This window comes from Capra hircus (genome assembly GCF_001704415.2).
Source record: "Capra hircus breed San Clemente chromosome X unlocalized genomic scaffold, ASM170441v1, whole genome shotgun sequence".
In the NCBI taxonomy this organism is placed as follows: domain Eukaryota; kingdom Metazoa; phylum Chordata; class Mammalia; order Artiodactyla; family Bovidae; genus Capra; species Capra hircus.
The window spans coordinates 16768383-16788495 of record NW_017189516.1 but is presented as its reverse complement, the minus strand read 5'-3'; the positions used below and the strand labels follow the sequence as shown (position 1 = coordinate 16788495).

Here is a 20113-nt window from a genome sequence, read left to right as displayed (position 1 = left end):
TGTCTGATATTTAATAGAGAGCTGTTCGCAGGACAGCACCCTTGTGGTAGTAGGATTTGGCAGCTCCTCATTCAAAGTCAGCCCTAAGAGTCCGCCTGCTTGTGAATACAATTTCTTGCATTCCTCTTATAGCATATTGTTGTGGTTCAATCACTCAGTTGTGTCTGACTCTTTGTGACATCACGGACTGCAGCACGCCAGGGTTCCCTGTCCTTCACCATCTCCTGAAGTTTGCTCAAACTCATATCCATTGAGTCAGTGATGCCATTCAACCATCTCATCCTCTGTCGTCCCCTTCTCCTCCTGCCTTCTATCTTTCTCCAGCATCAGGGTCTTTTCTAATGAGTCAGCTCCAGTTGTCAAGCAGAGGGCCACACTGGTCCACAAGAGTCTCCAATAGAACTGCATTAATGCCTTGATTTTGGCCCCATCAATGTCTCTTTTATTAATCCCATTTTAATAACTGTTTCTTTTTTCTTGATTTTTTTTAAAAATTGAAGAATAGTTGATTTACAATGTTGTGCCAATCTCTGCCATATAGCAAAGTAGCTCAGTTGTACAATACATATACACATTCTTTTTAAATATTCTTTTTCATTGTGGTGTCCCAGGAGATTGGATACAGTTCCCTGTACTATAGAGTAGGACCTTGTTTTTTATCCATTCTAAATGTAGTAGTTTGCATCTACCAACCCCAAACTCCAAGTTCATCCCTCTCTCTGTTCCCAAAGTCTATTTCTAATGAAGGTCAAGTCCCATCTGCTTTTCTCTATACTCAGTTTTGCCCCACTGTTATTCCACATCTCACAATTATAAAACATACTGTGAGTCTCAGTTTCAGTATCTGTAAAACAGTGCATAGTGCATCATGCTGCTATTGTGGAGTTAAATCACTGAACCAGACCTGAGGATTGGCCAGTATGAACACTCTGGCAACCATGCTGATTATTACTTACTCCCAGCACCGCCCTCGGGCTGGATAAAGTCTAAAGGATGAGGGTGAGCACGTGGCAGGGTCATGCCATAGAGGTAGGTATGAGATCACCCTGCCCCAGCCCTGACACCTTGGTGGCTACAGGGAAGTGTCCATGAACAGGTGGCTGAGTCCCCTCTTAATAACTGGTTAAAGGTTTATATATAAAGATATATTAATATGTAAAGATACTTGTTCATTCTACTTGGACAAGTCCCTTGACTTTTCCCTATTGTAGTTCTTCATTCTTTTGTAAATCACCCTAGTTTTCTTACATCTATAAGACGCATAAAGGGAAGGTGTTGATAGTGATCTACAAAATGAGATAAGTCCTTGTTATGACTTTGTTAAATTAAAATTTGTTAAATAGAGGCCTGGGGAGCTGAATGGAGAGCCTAGATTTAATAAAGAAATTGATATTAAAGAGGTTTATTTTTTTATACATCCTGGAAGGGGCACACATTTGTAGGCCACACTGGGTGGGGGGGCGGTGAATCAAGACAGGGTGCAGGTGGAGAGAGAGGCAGGACCTGGGGCACATGCCTTTATTAAGGTCCGTTGAGTAGAGTGCTTTAGGGTTTCTGGGCTAAGGCTGAATTGATCAATTCAAACCAAAAAAAAAATGGGGTTTTGGTAAGTTCCACAGGGGTCTTATCTAAGGGGTACACAAGGGGAAGGTCCTAGGTGGGGAGACTGTTTATCACAAGGGCTGTTGAGGAAGTCATATCAGGAACTTACATTTACTTGCTATTCTGTGGGCTGTTATCAGTGTACATGCTTGCATGAGTGAGCTAGTGACAGTTTAAGGCCCCCACAGGCTGCTTAGTCAAACAAAATGGATGCTGAGGCAGCAAAACTATGGAGCAGCTTAGTTAAACTCTCAACACTCCTTTAGTCTGTACCTTCTGGTGTCAATAGTTTCTTTCTTTTGCTTCCCTGCCACCTGCACTACCTTCCTGGTGACCAGGGGTTGTAGAGATACTATCTGGTGCATGCTAAGTTGCTTCAGTTATGTCTGACTCTTTGTGACCCCTAGACTATAGCCTGCCAGGCTCCTCTGTCCATGGGATTCTCCAGGCAAGAATACTGGAGTGGGATGCCGTGCCCTTTTCTAGGGGATCTTCCTAACCCAGGGATTGAGCCTGAGTCTCCTGCATTGCAGGAGGATTCTTTACTGTTGAGTCTATCCAGGCATATTTTTTCTCCTTTGATAGTGACTCTGAGGCTAGCAGTTATAGTTCAAACCAGCTGAAATCTAAAGTTGGCACAGTGTCATAATCTACTTTGACACTCGACTTTCATTTTAGCTATTACAGATAAAATAACCAAGAGATTGTGTGTTTAGCTTGTTTCTTATTATTTTGCATATCCTTATATTTCAAGTGTGGTGGTTAATTTTATGTGATAACCTGACTGAATCACTGGGTGCCCAGATATTTGGCTAAACATTATTTCTGGGTATTTCTGTGAGGGTATTTTCAGATGAGATTAAAATTTAGATCAGTATTTGGGCTGAGTAAAGCAGAGAGCCCTCCCCAGTGTGGATGGGCCCATCCAATCTGTTGAGGACCTGCATAGAGCAAAGAGGCAGAGGGTGGGAAAGTTTACTCTCTTTGCTTGACTAAGCTGAGACATTGGTCTACTCTTGCCTTTGAACCGGGGGTGGGGTGGGGTGGGGTGGGGTGGGGTGGGATGGGGTGGGGGGAGGGGTGTGTATACCGTTGATGCTCCTGGTTCTCAATGCTTCAGATTTGGACTGGAATTTATACCACCTGCTTTCCTGGAGTTCTAGCTTGCAGACAGCATATTGCGAGACTTCTCAGCCTCTGTAATTGCATGAGCCAATTCCTTATAATAAATCATATGTGTGTGTGTGTGTGTGTGTGTGTGTGTGTGTGTTTGTATATATTTCGTTCACTTGGTTCTGTTTCTCTGGAGAACTTTAATACATCCAGTGAGGCAATTCCTCAGGAGTGAGGTCTGTCATTTCTAAATTCCACTTGTAACTTTTACCTCTAGTAACTGATCAAAGCACAGCTGTTACTTTATACTGTGAGTGACTTGGAGGCTATCCAGGCATCAATGGCTCAACAATTCTTATCCACTCATCCTTCCTTTTCCCAAACAATACTTTTACCATGTTTCAGTGAGTCAGGGTCATTCTAGTGAATGTCACTTTTGATGTCAAATATGGGGCCTCCAGGAGCACCCTCAGTTTGATGATTAAGTAGAAGGACTCACAGAACTCAGAAAAGTGGTTGTGATTTCATCAAAATATAGTATACCATAATCAAAAGCTCATGACTATGGTTTACTATAGTGAAAAAGCACATATTTAAATCAGCAAAGGAAAAAAAAATGCAGAGGGCAGATTGCAGAAGAAACCAGGCCTAGCTTTCAGTTATCCTCTGCCAGTGGTATTGCATGGTCGGCACTTGTTTTTTCCAGCAGTGATGTGTAACAACATGTAAAAAGTACTGCCAACCAGGGAAGTTTATTGGAGCCTTGGTATTCAAGTTTGTATTGGTGGTCAGTCACAAAGGCATGTAGCACCTGCATGACTCACCTTAACTACTTAGTCTCTAGCCTTCCAGAGGTCAAACCAATATAGTGTGACCCAAAGTCCCAGAGACACAGAATGTACATTCAACATAAATTGGGTTTTAGCATAAAGTATCTGGTGCGGTCCAAGATCTCAGATACACAAAGATGCTCTTATCAGGCAAGATATCCCAAGGATTCAGAGGTTATCACCCAAGAACTGGTTAAGGGCCACTCCTGAAGACGTTTGGAATGTGCAAGGTTTGGGAAGCCCAGGCCTGCTGCATTAAATCTTTACTGCATGGGATAAACAAACATCTCACTAGGGACTATATAATTTTTCACTCCTGTTTAGAAAGGCCCCAAGGGGAAGAACAGAGTGTTGAGAAACCAGAGTGGCAAGCATCTTTATATTGGAATGTGTGAAAATGTTGTCTCTTCATATGAAGTACTTGTTGCCCTCTTATGATCCAGTAATTCTATTTATATTTCTAGAAATTCATCACAGACAATAATTATGGATGTTCACAGAGATTTAACTTTAGGAGTCTTCATCACAGGTTTTTTAATTAACACCAAGAAATTGGGAATAACCTAAATTACAACCTTGAGTACTGGAGAAAGAAATGATACCTCCAAAGTACGGAATGCTAGAGGATCACTAAAAACAATACTAAAGAGGGAGTTTCCTGATTGCCTAGTGGTTAGGATTCCAGGCCTTCACTGCTGTGGCCCTGAATTCAGTCCCTGGTCATGGAACTAAGATCCTGCAATCTGTGTGGTATGGCTAAAACAAAGCAATACTAAAAATGATTATGGTACTCCTGAGACATAGCAACCAAATGAAACATGTGGGTTCAGCATTGAGATCTAGATTAGAAGAGGTATTGGTAGTGAAATAATTTTACCAGGGCTGAGTTCAAGGTAAGATCAAAAGGACTGTGTAGGTGCAATAGTAAACAAGGGCTTGGGTTCTACTTCAGACCTGAAAGACATGGATGTTGTAATATTTAACAAAGATCCATATTCAAGATAAAACCAGAGGGATACTGGTGGTGAATGACTTAATGGAAGTCTAGGTTCTATAGCAATGAGAGAGGAGCATGATGGTGAAATAGTTGACAGAGGCCAATTTAAGATCATAGCCAAGAAACACTGATGGTGGAGGAATTAATAGACAGGAAATATTGAATCCTAGACTAGAGATCTATTGATGGTGGGCAGGTTAACAGTAGTCCAATCTTAAGATCCAATATAGAAGAACACTGATGGTAGAAAAGTTAACAGTAGTACAGGATTTGCTATCTAGATGAAATTTATAAAATATTGAAGAGTATTGATGAAAAATTAATCAGTTGATCTAAGAAAAAATTGGAAATTTTTATTTGAGCTAAATTTGAGGATTATAACTCAAGAAGAGCATCTCAGAAAGCTCTGAGAACTGTTGTACTTGTTAGAAGTCAAGGCACAGTTAAATAAGTTTTTTGAGGCAGAGGGCTTTGCATTAAATTACACATTATTACACAGTTTACATAATCAAGATCTAAGTGTCAGCCAGGTGGGTCATGTGACCCCTTACAAGATCAGGAAGGAATGCTATCTTTTTAGGAGTTGTTTTGTTGATGCTAGAAGAATGTTGCTCTTTATGGTTGAGTAGGTATTCCCACTGATGGGGGAGGTTTGGTCAATGTATAATTGCAGATACATAATGCACAGTAGTGGGGAGGAACATACATGCATGCTTAGTTGCTCAGTCATGTCCAGCTCTTTGCAATCTTATGGACTGAAGCCCATCAGGCTCCTCTGTCCATGGGATTTTTCAGGCAAGAATACTGGAGTGGGTTGCCATTTCCTCCCCCAAGGGATCTTCCCCACCCAAGGATTGAACCCACGTGTCCTGCATTTCCTGCATTGCACGTGGATTCTTTACCCGCTGAATCACCAGGGAAGCCTGGTTGAGGGGAGAGAGGAGGTCAAAGGGTAGAAAAGAATGTTTATGTTTAATTTTTTCTTGTTTTGCCATAAACTATGAATTTTATTTCACATGAATTAACAGAGGCCTAGTTTAGATCATGGGTTCTACTTGTAGAAGCATTAATAATGAAAGAGTAAACAGAGGCCTACGGTCAACATCAGTTCACAGGGGCATCAGTGGTGGAAGAGTTAACAGAGAGTTGGGTTTGTCTATAGAGAAGAGCTCTTTTGTTAGAATAATTAATAGAGTTTTGGATTTAAGTTTAAAACAGAAGGTCTTTTGTGTGTGTGAGTGTGGCTACACTGCAGGGCCTGTGGGATCTTAGTTCCCTGACCAGGGATTGAACCCAAGCCCCCTGCATTGGAAGGCAGAGTTTTAATCAATCACTGGACCACCCAGGAAGACCCACAACAGAGGGTCTTTGCTGATGGAAATGTTGAGAGGAACCCAACATTCCTCTCAACTCGAACCCAGTCTCAAGATGAGACTGTGTGCATGCGTGTTAAGTTGCTTCAGTCGTCTTCAACTCTTTGCAACACTGTGGACTGTAGCCCACCAGGCTCCTCTGCCCATGAGATTCTCCAGGCAAGAGTACTGGAGTGGGTTGCCATGCCCTCCTCCAGGGGAACTTCCCAACCCAGGGATCATCCAATCCCACATCTCTTATGTCTTAGGCATTGGTAGATGGGTTCTTTACCACTAGCACCACCTGGGAAGCCCAAGATGAGACTAGAGGAGCATTTGAACCATGTCCCCATAAAACAGAATTACCGTACTGAGTTTATGATTAACCTCTCTATCTAAAATTTTATTCCCTTCTTGCCCCTTCCTGTTCCCCTCAGGACAGATGAATATCAAAAAAGAAGGATTGAAATTGAGCAGGACCCTGTGAGACCCTATTGGCTCAAAAGTCCCTCTGTGTCCCCTGTTTCTTGTTTGTAGAAAAAGACCTTAGTCTCCTAGACTTCCCTGAGTTCCAGAGAGCAGACTCAGTTACTAATTAGGGAAGTTACGGAATGCAGAAACAAAGGAAAAGCAGAAAAGAAACAAGAATTCAGTGAAAAGACAGTCTTATTTCCTGCTCAAGGTTTTATATATATATATAAAACAATCTGACACATAACTTTGCATTGTTTGGGGGAAACTAAAGCCCCCTACTCAGGTAAGGGGTGGTGACTCCATGCTGAGCATAAGCACTAGACCTTAGACTGGTTGGAACCAGGTTGATGATTAAAATTCCTCAAACATCAGCCTGTTATGTTACCGCCAACAACCAATCAGAAGAAAGTCCATGAGCTGATTACACACCCTGCAGCCCCCACCCCTTATGTTGCTTTAAATATCTTTCCGTGAAAGCTGTCAGGGAGTCTTTTGAGCATGAGTTGCCCCTTCTCCTTGCTTGGCATCTGCAATTAAAGCCATAATTCCCTTCACTATAACCTGGTGTCAGGAGTGCTGTGTAGTAGGCAAGCATACTCAAGTTTGGTTTGGTAATGTTCTGATGATTGAAAATATAATACAAGGCTTTATTTGAGGACAAACCAAAAAGACCTTTATGGTGAAATTTGTTCCATATGTCCAGGAACAAAATCCAGACCAGAGGAGTATTGATGGTAGAAGAATTCACAAAGTCACAGATTTTACTTAAGAATCATAGGCCATTAATACTGGAAAGGTTAACAGAGACCTGGATCAGCAGTGATGTGGGAATTATTAACAATTGTGGTAGACTGCTGTATTATTGTATCCAAATGAGTCATGCTTTCCAATGAGTCACTCCTGGTATCCATGCTCTTGTGTAGTCACCTGAAGAAGGCCTGAACTGAGATTGGACCATAGCAACATAAATGGTGGAAATTTTAATAAATATTCAACCTTTTGGTCTGTCCAGAGGGGCATTAATGTTGGAACCATTAACAAGTACTTGAACTGACAATAAAAGCTAGAGATACTGATGGCAGAACAGAGCTCAGAGGCGTTGAGACTTTAAGCAAAGAACCATTGATAGTGGAAGAGTTAAGAGTAGCCTAAATTTACAGTCAAGGCAGAGGGGCACAGTGGGGAAAGTATTATCAGAGGCCTAGGATTTGATATCTAGATTAAAGAATCATTGCTGATGGAATGGTTAGCAGAAGGATTCAAAACATAGACTAGAGGGCATGGGGAGCAAAATGGTGACTGGAATAGGAGATCATAGCAGACGAATGATGGTGATGGAAGAATAAAAACAAACCCAAGTTCAAGTTAACAACAGATGATAGAAGAGTTAACAGAGACAAATGTTTGAGTTCACAAAAGAAAATTGTCAATGGATGAATAACAGAGGCCTGGATCAGAGTAGCAATGATAGTGGAATAGTTCAAGAACACTGAGATTGAAGTCATTGATGGTGGAAAGTTTAACAGAGGCCTGGGCTGAGATTATAGCAGAAAGCTAGTGAAGATGGGATGCTTAGCAGAAGCCTGAGTTTTAGGTCAAATCAGAAAAGTGTTAATGATTAAACAGTTAACAGGGGCCCAGGTTCCAAATCAGAACAAAAGGGTTGTATTAGTCTGGGTTTTTTCAGAGAAACAGAACTGATTGTGTGTATGCGTGTATGAGTGTGTGTGTGTCTAGTGGTGTGTGCACATTTGTGCACATGGGCATGCATACATAAAAAGATTTATTGTAAAATTATTGGCTCACACAGTTATGGAGGCTAATAAGCCCCAAGATCTACAATCAGAAAGCTGGAAACCCAGGAGAGCCAATGGTGTAAGTTACAGTCAGGTTGCACAAGAATGGTGTCCATCTCAAAGATAGGCTTAGAGAGTGCATTTTCCCTTACTAAGTCTTTTCTTCTATTCATGCCTTCAATAGAGTGGATAGGGCCACTCACTTTAGGGAGGGCAGCCTTACTTGTCTACAATTCAAACGTTAATCTCATCAAGAAACACTCTCAGACACACAGAATAATATTCAGCCAAAGTCATGGTCCAGTAAAATTGATATAAAAAATTAATCATCACAGAGTCATTGATAGAGGAAGAATGAACAAAATCCCAAGCCATCAGGCCAGAAAGGCTGTTGGTTTGATGTTAACATAGCATAGTTAACAAAGACATAGGTTCTAGTTCAGAGTCAAGGGGCACTGATTGTATAAGTGAAGGTGGAGGAACAGTTTCAAGGTCTAGAACAGAGAGTTACTGATGGAATAATTTGAAGAAGCCCAAGCTAAGGTCATGCCAGAGCAGCATAGATGGTATAATACTAAAAGAGGCTTGATATACAAGAGATGTCTAGTGTTGGTGAGAGTGTGCAGAAAAGGGAACATTTATACATTGTTTGTGGGAATGTGAATTGGTACAGCCACTTTTGAAATGTGGTGCTGGAGAAGACTCTTGAGAGTTCCTTGGACTGCAAGGAGATCAAACCAGTCAATCCTAAAGGAAATCAGTCCTGAGTATTCATTGCAAGGACTGATGCTGAAGCTGAAGCTCCAATACTTTGGCTACCTGACGCGAACAGCCAACTCACTGGAAAAAACCCTGTTGCTGGGAAAGATAGAAGGCAGGAGGAGAAGGGGATGCAGAGGATGAGATGGTTGGATGGCATCACCAACTCAAGGACATGAGTTTGAGCAAGTTCTGGGAGATGGTGTAGGACAGGGAAGCCTGGTGTGCTGCAGCCTATGGAGTTGCAAAGGGTCAGACATAACTAAGCAACCGAACAACAACAGCCACTATAAGGAAAAGTGAGGAGATTCTTTGAAAAATTAAAAACTGATCCAGTATTCTCACTTCTGGGTATATATCCAGAGGCAATGGAGTCAGAGTCTCTGAGAGATATCTATACTCTCATGTTCATTGCAGCATTATTCACAATAGCCATGGTATGGAGACAATCTAACTGCCTGTTGACAGATGAATGGATAAAGAAAATACATGAACACACACACTATAGAATATTATACAGCAATAAAAGAAGAAACTCCTGCCACTTGCAACAACATGGATGAACCTGAAGGGCATTATGCTTAGTGAAATAAACTAGACAGAGGGATACAAATATGTATGGTATAACTTATATGTGAAATCTAAAATAAGCTAACTCATAGAAACAGAGAGTAGAATGTTGGTTGCCAGGGGTTAAGAGACGGAGGAAATGGAGAGAGGTTGGTAAAATGATACAAGGTTTCAGTAAAAAGAGGAATAGGTTCTGGGGATCTAATTTACAGCATAGTTACTATAGTTAATAATACTACATTGTATACTGGAAATTTGCTAAGAATGTGGATCTTAACTGTTCTTACCACCACTCCCAAGGTAATTAACTTAATTGTGGTGCTCATTCAAAGTCGTGTCTGACTCTTTGCAACCTCATGAACTGTAGACCATCAGACTCCTCTGTCTATGGAGTTCTCCAGGTAAGAATACTGGGGTGGATAGCCATTTCCTTCTCCAGGGGATCTTCCTGATCCAGGGATTGAACCTGGGTCTTGTGCATTACCGGCAGATTCTTTACCACTGAGCCACTAGGGAAGCCAGTATGTATGTATGTATGTGTGTGTATATATATATATGTATATATATATATATGTATATATATATGTATGTGTATATATATATATATATACATATATATATATATACTTTTTGTTTGTCAGTTATACCTCAATAAATAGGGCAAAACTGAGAAGCTTGGGTTCAAGTTCATACCTGAAAAGCTGGGTATTAAAATATTTAACAATAACCCAGATTCAAGGTTAGACTAGAAGGGTATTAATGGAAGAATAGTTAACAGACACATGGGTCACAGGAGGAGCACTGATAGCGGAACAGGTAACAGGTGTCCAGGTTCAGTATCAGCACAGAGAGAATTTGAAAGTAAAAGCATTCATTCTAGGTCCTGAGTTGAGAAGAACATTAATAATAGAACTGGTAACAGAGGTTCATGATTTTAGATCTAAGCCAAATGGGCACTGATTTTGAAAGAATTCACAGACCAAAATTTGAAGTCAGACGAGAATAAAATTGATAGAGGTAGATAAATCAGATGCCTGGGATTTGAGATCTAGACCAGAAGGTAATTTGTGGTGGAGTGGTTAACAGGGGTCTGGGATTAAGGTCAATCCACAGAGACTTTGGTAGTAGAATAGTTTAAAACATACTTGAGTTTGAGGTCTGTCCAAAGGGGCATTCATGTTGGAAGAGGTAATAGAGGCTCTGGGTTTGAAGTTACAGCTGAGGGACACTAATGGAGACATAGTTAACAGAAATTCACTTTCAAGGTCAGACTCAAGGGGCATTAATGGTGGTAAAGTGACCTGACTTCAAGGTCACAGCAGATGGATATTCACAGTGGAGAAGTTGACAGAGATCTTTTTCAAAGCAGAGAGGCATTGATGAAGGAATTGACAGAAGCCAAGGATTTGAGACCTAGACCCAAGGGTGATTATTGTTTGTATTACACTAATTATTAAAGAGTTAATTACTATAGTTTCAAGGTATAGGTGGAATAGTTTAGAGAGGCTGACTTTGAAATCAGTCTAGAATATCAGAGATACTGAAAAACTTAATAGAGGCATTGATCAAAGACAAGATAATAGAACCAAAGACAAGTTTTAAAAAAGAAGGAAACTGATGGTAGTCAAGTTAACAGAGACCCAAATTGGAGGTCAGTTTAGGGGGACAGTGATGATAGAAGAGTTGTCTGATGCTTGGGATTTGGTATCCAGATCAAAATGAAATTGATGTTGGAATAGTTAACACAGGGCCAGATACAAGTTTAGAGCAGAGGGGTATCGATAGTGGTATTGTTAATAACAGTCTGGATTCAAGATTTACACCAAAATAGCATTTATGATGGAATAGTTCATAAAGGGCTGGAATTGATGTGAGATCATAAGGCTATTAATGGCACAATATTTAACAGAGACCTGGGTTCAAAGAGTGGGACATGACTGAGCGAACTAAACTGACTGACTGGGTTTAATGTTAGACCAGAAAAGTGTTGGTGAAAGTGTTTACTAAGGTACAGTTGGGATGTCAGATTATGGTGAAATAGATAAGAAAGTCTCAGGTTTATGGTCAGGAATATGAAACAGGTGATGGTGGAATAGTTTGTAGAAATCCAGATTCATGGTTAAAGCAAAGGGATTTGGTTGATGGCTCTTCAATGTGGCAGAGCCTATCCCCACCTGTCACTCTTGGTCCAAACATCACCACCTGTAGTCCTCCTATTGGCTTCAATGCTGGTACCACTTCTCCCAGGCTTGGGGTCACTGCCTCATATCAGGGCTATATGTTGGCAAAGTCAGCCCCTGCCCATCACTCACAACCCAAGAGTCACTGCTGTCTAGGCTTTTCATTGATCCTTTAATGGTTTCAGGGTGTGCTCCCAGGCTGTCACTCATAGCCTTAGCATTACAATTTCCATTGAGTCTTCAATCCAGTAGAACTTGACCTGGCCTGTCACTCAGACCCAGCATCACCACCTTCCATATCTCTTATTGGTCCTTAGATCCAGTATCACCTTCCCTGTAACCTCCCATTGGGCTTCAGTAGGATAAAACCAGCTTCTGCCTATCACTCACAGCCCTCCAGAATTTCTACTGTTCCTTCAGTGCTGGCAGGGCCCACCTCATCTGACCATCAAACCCCAGCACTGCAATCCTTCAAATCTACCACAGATTCTTACTGCTGATAGAGCCAACCCTTGCTTGTCACTTGCAGCCCCAGGGTCAGCACCCTCCAGGACTCCCACTGACCCTTTTATTTGGGCAGGATCCACCCTAGCCTGTCATTTGCAGCACCAACATTACCACTTTCCAGGCCTATAGTTGGCTTTTTTTTTTTTTTAGGCTATTCTGGGTCTTTATTGCTGCACAGCCTTTTCTCTAGTTGTGGCGAGTGGTGGGTACATGGACTCCTCATTGCAATGGCTTCTCTGGTGGAGCTCTAGGGTGTGTGGGCTCAGTATTGGCATCTCCCGGACTCTATAGCACAGGCTCAATAGTAGTGGCCCTCAGGCTAATTTGCTCCACGGCGTGTGGGATCTTCCTGGACCAGGGATGGACCCTGTGTCTCCTGCACTGGCAGGCAGATTCTTCACCACTGAGCCGCCAGGGAAGCCTTCGCTGGCTTTTCAGTGTGACAGAGCCCATTCCAGGCTGTCACTCACAGTGCTAGTGTCACATTGTCACTGTCTCCTGAGCCTCCCATTGCCCCTTCAGTAGGGCAGAGTCAACTCCTGCTTGCCACTTATAGCCCAAGCATAATTGTCTTCCAGGCCTTCCATTGTCTTCCCAGTGTCTATCCTTGCCTGTCACTTTCAGCCACTGGCCCCTCAAATGGGTACAGTTCACCTCTGCCTGTCAATCACAGTACTAATATCCTCTCGGCCTCCCATTGGCTCCTCTGAGATCCGCCAACGCCAATCTTTGCCTATCACTTACAATCTTTCTGGGCTTTCCTTGTGGCTCAGCTGGTAAAGAATCTGCCTGCAGTACGGGAGACCTGGGTTCCATCTCTGGGTTGGGAAAATCCCCCAGAGAAGGCAAAGGCTACCCACTCCAGTATTCTGGCCTGGAGAATTCCATGGGCTGTATAGTTCATGGGGTTACAAAGAGTCGGACACGACTGAGCAACTTTCACTTTCACTTTACAATCTTTCTGCCCCTGGAATCCTAAAGTCTCTGACAGAGTTAACAAAAGTCAGAATAGATTCAAGATACAGATTCAAGAGCACATTTGATCAATACTGATGGTGGAAAAGGGACTCATAATTTGAAACCCATACATTAATTACAAAAGAATTAACATAGTCACAGTTTTATGATCCATAGCAGAGTCATTGATTGTGAAATGGTTGTATGAGATCTACCTTTGATACTCAGGCAAGAGGAACACTGCTGATAGAAGGGTTAAGAGAAACCTGGACACTCTGAATAGTCAGGAGGAGTAGTTATAGGGAGTAGTTATATCAATACCAAAGATGCAGTTTAGACCTCACGGATGTTGATCGTAGAAGTAGTAACAAATTCAAGAGTCTAAGAAACAGAGAAGCATTGGTGGTGGAAGAATTAATAGCTAATTTGATTTAAGATCTAGATCAGATGGGCATTGGTATTGGAAAAATTAGCAGGAACATTATTTCTTTGTCACATGTAGTAAGTTTAAAATGGCCACAGTCCTTTTCATTTTCTCCCATTCTTACATTGGGCTGGCCTGGTTATTTACTTTGACTAGTACAATGTCGGAGAAGGCACTGGCAACCCACTCCAGCACTCTTGCCTGGAAACTCCCATGGATGGAGGAGCCTGGAAGGCTGCAGTCCATGGGGTCGCGAAGAGTTGGATGCGACTGAGCGACTTCACTTTCACTTTTCACTTTCATGCATTGCAGAAGGAAATGTCAACCCACTCCAGGGCTCTTGCCTAGAGAATCTCAGGGACGGGGGTGCCTGGTGGGCTGCCGTCTATGGGGTTGCACAGAGTCGGACATGACTGAAGTGACTTAGCAGCAGCAGCAGCAGTACAATGTCACAAAAGTGATGTTATGCTTGTTATAGCCCAAATCTCAAGAGTTTGAGATTTGCAGTTTCTGCCTTCACTCTTGTAGAACTCTTCCTCCATTATGCAAAGAAGTCTAGGATGGAAATCTAAGTGGAGCAGAGAGGCCCAGCCATTTTAGCTATTACAGTCACCCCAGGTAAGGCCCCTGACGCGAGAGAGGCCTTCTTGGACGTTCCAGCTGACTGCAGCTGCATATGTGAGCCCAGGTGAGAACAGCAGAGGAATCACCCGGGCAATCCTCAGACTCCTTAAAATGGTTGTTGTTGTAGGTCACTAAGTTTTGTGGTCATTTGTTACACAGCAATATATAACTGAAATCTCATATAAGTTCAGTTCAGTTCAGTCGCTCAGTCATGTCCAACTCTTTGCAACCCCATGAATTGCAGCACGCCAGGCCTCCCTGTCCATCACCATCTCCCGGAGCTCACTCAAACTCACGTCCATCGAATTGGTGATGCCATCCAGCCATCTCATCCTCTGTCGTCCCCTTCTCCTCCTGCCCCCAATCCCTCCCAACATCAGAGTCTTTTCCAATGAGTCAACTCTTCTCATGAGGTGGCCAAAGTACTGGAGTTTCAGCTTCAACATCAGTCCTTCCAATGAACACGCAGGACTGATCTCTTTTAGGATGGACTGGTTGGATCTCCTTGCAGTCCAAGGGACTCTCAAGAGTCTTCTCCAACACCACAGTTCAAAAGCATCAATTCTTCGGCACTCAGCTTTCTTTATAGTCCAACTCTCACATCCATACATGACCACTGGAAAAACTATAGCCTTGACTAGATGGACCTTTGTTGGCAGAGTAATGTCTCTGCTTTTGAATATGCTATCTAGGTTGGTCATAAGTTTCCTTCCAAGGAGTAAGCGTCTTTTAATTTCCTGGCTGCAGTCACCATCTGCAGTGATTTTGGAGCCCCCCAAAATAAAGTCTGACACTGTTTCCACTGTTTCCCCATCTATTTCCCATGAAGTGATGGGACCAGATGCCATGATCTTCGTTTTCTGAATGTTGAGCTTTAAGCCAACTTTTTCGCTCTCCTCTTTCACTTTCATCAAGAGGCTTTTTAGTTCCTCTTCACTTTCTGCCATAAGGGTGGTGTCATCTGCATATCTGAGGTTATTGATATTTCTCCCGGCAATCTTGATTCCAGCTTGTGCTTCTTCCAGCCTAGCATTTCTCATAATGTACTCTGCATCTAAGTTAAATGAGTAGGGTGACAATATACAGCCTTGATGTACTCCTTTTCCTATTTGGAACCAGTCTGTTGTTCCATTCCAGTTCTAACTTGCTTCCTGACCTGCATACAGATTTCTCAAGAGTCAGGTCAGGTGTTCTGATATAGCCATCTCTTTCAGAATTTTCCACAGTTTATTGTGATCCACACAGTCAAAGGCTTTGGCATAGTCAATAAAGCAGAAGTAGATGTTTTTCTGGAACTCTCTTCCTTTTTCCATGGAGTTTTAATGGTGGAATAGTTATCAGAGGACAAGGACAAACCAGGGTCCATTGATGGTCCAGAAAGGCATCTGTAACAGTGATAGAGCCTAGACTGAACAGCAAAGGTTTGATTTCAAGATCACAGTGGTAATGATTATGGATGAATTAACATACAACCAGGTTGAATTTCAACCAAGTGATCACCAACAGTGGAATAATTTTAAAAGGCTCAAGTTCAAGTTCAGACCAGAAGAGCAGATGGTAGAACATTTAGGAAAGCCCCAGGACTCAAGATCTCTACCAGTGAGATATTAATGTGGAAAACATAACAGTAGCCCTGACTCAAGGTGAAATCAGAAGGACCTTAATGGTAGAAGAGTTAATAAAAATCTAATTTCAAGGTCATTCCAGAGAGATTTTTACTTTAGATGATAGTTTAGATTTCTAATGTACAATGTGAAATAATTTTTAAAAATAAACACTTTGAGTATTTTACCTTTATACTGTAGTATAATGCTCTGCAACTTTTCAGCTTCAAAATAAATGGTAAATATAGTATTTACTTTAGAAAGTCCTGAAAAATGAGAGTTAAAGTGGCATAGAGAGTTTGGAGAAGGCCTTCTTTGAAAGTTTTGATTAGTAGCTACTATCCAAATAATAGGCTTCCCTGGTGGCTCAGCAGTAAAGAATCTGCCTTCAATTTAGGAGCCACAGGAGATGCGGGTTCAATCCCTACGTCGGGAAGATCCCCTGGAGAAGGAAATGGCAACCCACTCCAGGATTCTTGCGTGGAGAATCCCATGGATAGAGGAGCCTAGTGGGCTATATTCCATGAGGTTGCAAAAAGTTGGATATAACTGAAGTGACTTAGCACATACACATGCATCCAAATAATGTCAAGAAGTTTTAAACAGGGCGAAAGATGAATAAACTAAGGGAACATATGCATATAAGCAAAGGGTTGTGATTAGATATGCTGCTAAGCTGCTGCTAAGTCACTTCAGTCATGTCTGACTCTGTGCGACCCCATAGACAGCAGCCCACCAGGCTCCCCCGTCCCTGGGATTCTCCAGGCAAGAACACTGGAGTAGGTTGCCATTTCCTCCTCCAATGCATGAAAGTGAAAAGTGAAAGTGAAGTCGCTCAGTGGTATCCAACTCTTAGCGACCCTATGGACTGCAGCCTATCAGGCTCCTCCATCCATGTGATTTTCCAGGCAAGAGTACTGGAGCGGGGTGCCATTGCCTTCTCCGGATTAGATATGAACAAGGCATTATTTGTAGGGAAGAACTAATTATAATACAATGGAACAGCAGCAACTTTATTTCACCTAATTTACAGTACCATCAGTTTTAAGATGTAACATTATTTCATGTACCACTGAGGATAAAAAAAAACCTTTGCCAATGGAGTCATTTCTTCCCATTAATAGTAAAACAACCTGATTTCACAGATGTTTCATTTTGAATAACAATGGATGTTCTTAAATAGAATGAAACATGACATTTGTTGGGAACTTGTATAATGCACGTTTAGATGCATAGGTGAAGCTTGACTGTGTAAGGCTTTGTTTGTCAGGATGATCACTGTAAAATTTTTCTCATTCAATATCATTTAGAGATATGAAAACTAAGATCTAAAAGTAGAGGTTAAAGTGTGGGGGATCTTTTAATTTTGGCCATAATGGAGTAGCTTGTATCGGACTTACTCTCTTGCTGAAACAACTATATAGGCTGAATAAGTATATATAAAACTTGTTTGAAGGCACTGGAAGCCTACTAATGCATACAGGACTTGAGGAGCTGTAATTCTTGAAAGAAGGGAAGCACAGGGAGTTCTACTTTTACCTTGATATTTTCCAAATGGCAGTGCAAGACAATAAGAGGGAAGAGGGACCATTAGAAAGTGACTACCTTACCAAAGCAGTTGGAAGTAGGAGTTAAAAAACCTCAGAGAAGAAGGCGCTGCAGACAGAGAGAGAGCCAAAGTATCTGGGTACAAATATCCTTTTGTCTAAGTTCTATGTGTGCAGGGTAAGATTCCAAGAAACCCAACAGAAAACTATATCTTGGATAGTAAAGAGATGAGTGGAGCTTTTGGTAGCTATTTGGTGCTAGAGAAACAATGGAGTTCAAACCCCGTCAAGGTAGAGAGGCCCTGGCAAGCACTCTAGGCTTTCAGTTGAGACTCAAAAGAGCCATGTCCTTGGAGTAAGAGCTACAATTTAGTACTAAGGGTTACACCCTATGAGTGAGGGTGTAAGTGGAATAGACTAGCTTCAACAAAGCTAAAATCAAGTCTCAATGGGATCAGTATGATTTCACCAGACTCTATATGCAGCCAGAAGAAACTATGATTAACAAGTTCAAGAATATGGAGGGAAGGATGGACAAATAAATGTAAAGATATAAAAATTCAACAGAGAACTACAATCACTAAAAGAAAAAAAGGATCAAATGGAACTGCTAGAGCTCAGAATTCTAATATCAGATGTTAAGAACTCATTGGAAGGGCTTAACTTTGTATTGAACACAGCAAAAGACAGGATTAATGAATTAGAAGATAGGACAATAGGAAAAAAAAGTAACACAAAGAGAAAAAAGTAAAGCATAACAATAATCATGATATAAATAATATAAGACCTGAATGGAAGAAAGCTATAGTGGAAGAGTTCCTCTACCATGTACTGGTGGCCTTGTATGTATCCACATGAGCCACATAGAGCAGGTTGGAATTAGAGCTGAGTTGATGTCTTGGCAGAATGCTGTGTTGTTCCTGGAAAATGAGAGCATGAGAGGCTTGTGAGGAGCTTCTATAGGCTCATTTCCTACTTGCCTCCCTGTCGCCTCTGGGAGACCACTTCTCTCTCCTCCGAGCTTCTAATGAGCTATGAGATTTTCTGCCTTATTCTCTTAAAGTAGAACTGCAGCCTATAAAACTTCTTAGCTGCAGCGTGTTTCAGTATCAGAGGGTCCTATTATTTTTGTTGCATTCATCAGGCCCCTTTGTTTTGTTGCTACCCTGCATAGGGTTTTAGGGAGCTGTAATCTTTGGTTGATCCTTTTGTTTGCTACTCAAGTCAGTAATAAACAGTCTGAATCTTAAAAAGGGTTCATTGTTTCTTTACCAGCTGAATCTGTCAAGCTTTGGCCTGGCCTTGCTTTGTGCTTGACAAGAGGATAGAGCAAATAGAGGAAGAAGTATTAGGTTAGTGCAAGTAATTGCAGTTTCAGACTGTGAATTTTAAATCATTATAAGTAGGCTCAAACACATCTTTATTAGCAAAAAAAAAAAAAAAAAAGGAACCAGTACAAGCAACACATTTTTGCCAATGAGAAATAAGTTTGTTTATTCCGGTAGCATAAAAATCTGTGCTTTGGGATTCAACTAACTCTTGGAAAGCATTTTCTGCATCCTGTTGGTTGTGGAAGTGTTTTCTCTGCAAAAAGTTGTTGAGATACTTGAATAAATGGTAGTTGATTGGTGAGAGGTCAGGTGAATATTGCAAATGAAGCAAAACTTTGTAGCCAAATTTGTTCAACTTTTGAAGCATTGGTTGTGTGATGTGCAATCGGGCATTGTTGTGAGAAAGAATTGGGCCTTTTCTGCTGACCAATACTGGCTGTAGGCATTTCAGTTTTCAGTGCATCTTATCAATTTGCTGAGCATACTTCTCAGATGTAATTGTTTTGCCAGGATTCAGAAAGCTATAGTGGATCAGACGGGCAGCAGACCACCAAACAATGACCATGACCCTTTTTTGGTGCAAGTTTGGCTTTGGAAAGTGCTTTGGAGCTTCTTCCTGGTCTGATCACTGAGCTGGTTTTCGCTGGTTGTAGTATATAATCCACTTTTTGTCACACATCACAATCTGATTGATAAATGGTTTGTTGTTGTTGCATAGAATAAGAGAGAATGACACTTCAAAATGACAATTTTTTTTGATTTTCAGTCAGCTCATGAGGCATCCACTTATCGAGCTTTTTCACTTTCCCAATTTGCTTCAAATGCCGACTGACCATACAATGGTTGATATTGAGTTCTTCAGCAACTTCTCTTGTAGTTGGGAGAGGATCAGTTTCAATGATGGCTCTCAACTGGTCATTGCCAACTTCTGATGGCTGGCCACTACACTTCCCATCTTCAAGGCTCTCATCTCCTTTGCAAAACTTCTTGAACCACCACTACACTCACTATACATTCATTAGCAGTTTCTGGGCCAAATGCGTTGTTGATGTTGCGAGTTGAGTCTGCTGCTTTACAACCCATTTTGAACTCAAGAAACTTGCTGCAATTTGCTCTTTGCCTAACATCATTTCCATAGTCTAAAATAAATATAAAATAAATAACAAGTAATAGGTCATTAGCAAAAAAACATAAAGTGAGAAATGCACATGAAAATGATGTATAATATAGCCACATTTATTTAAGAATGTATTCTAATATCAATGGCAAATTTCAACAATGCAAAAACCACAGTTACTTTTGCACCAACCTAATTTGTAGAAGTACTGTTTGAGTATTTTACAACATTAATAGAAGTCATCAGGGAATAGTTTCAAGAACCACACCAAACTGTAAGTACTATAAACACAAATAATACCACATCTAAACACACCATACTCAAATTGA

General features: G+C 41.4%; 1 pseudogene; it reads right to left on the bottom strand.

Moving 5' to 3' along the window:
- Window positions 1–18782: 18782 nt before the first annotated feature.
- LOC108634346 lies at window positions 18783–19803 on the bottom strand (annotated as a pseudogene).
- Between the last annotated feature and the right edge of the window lie 310 nt (window positions 19804–20113).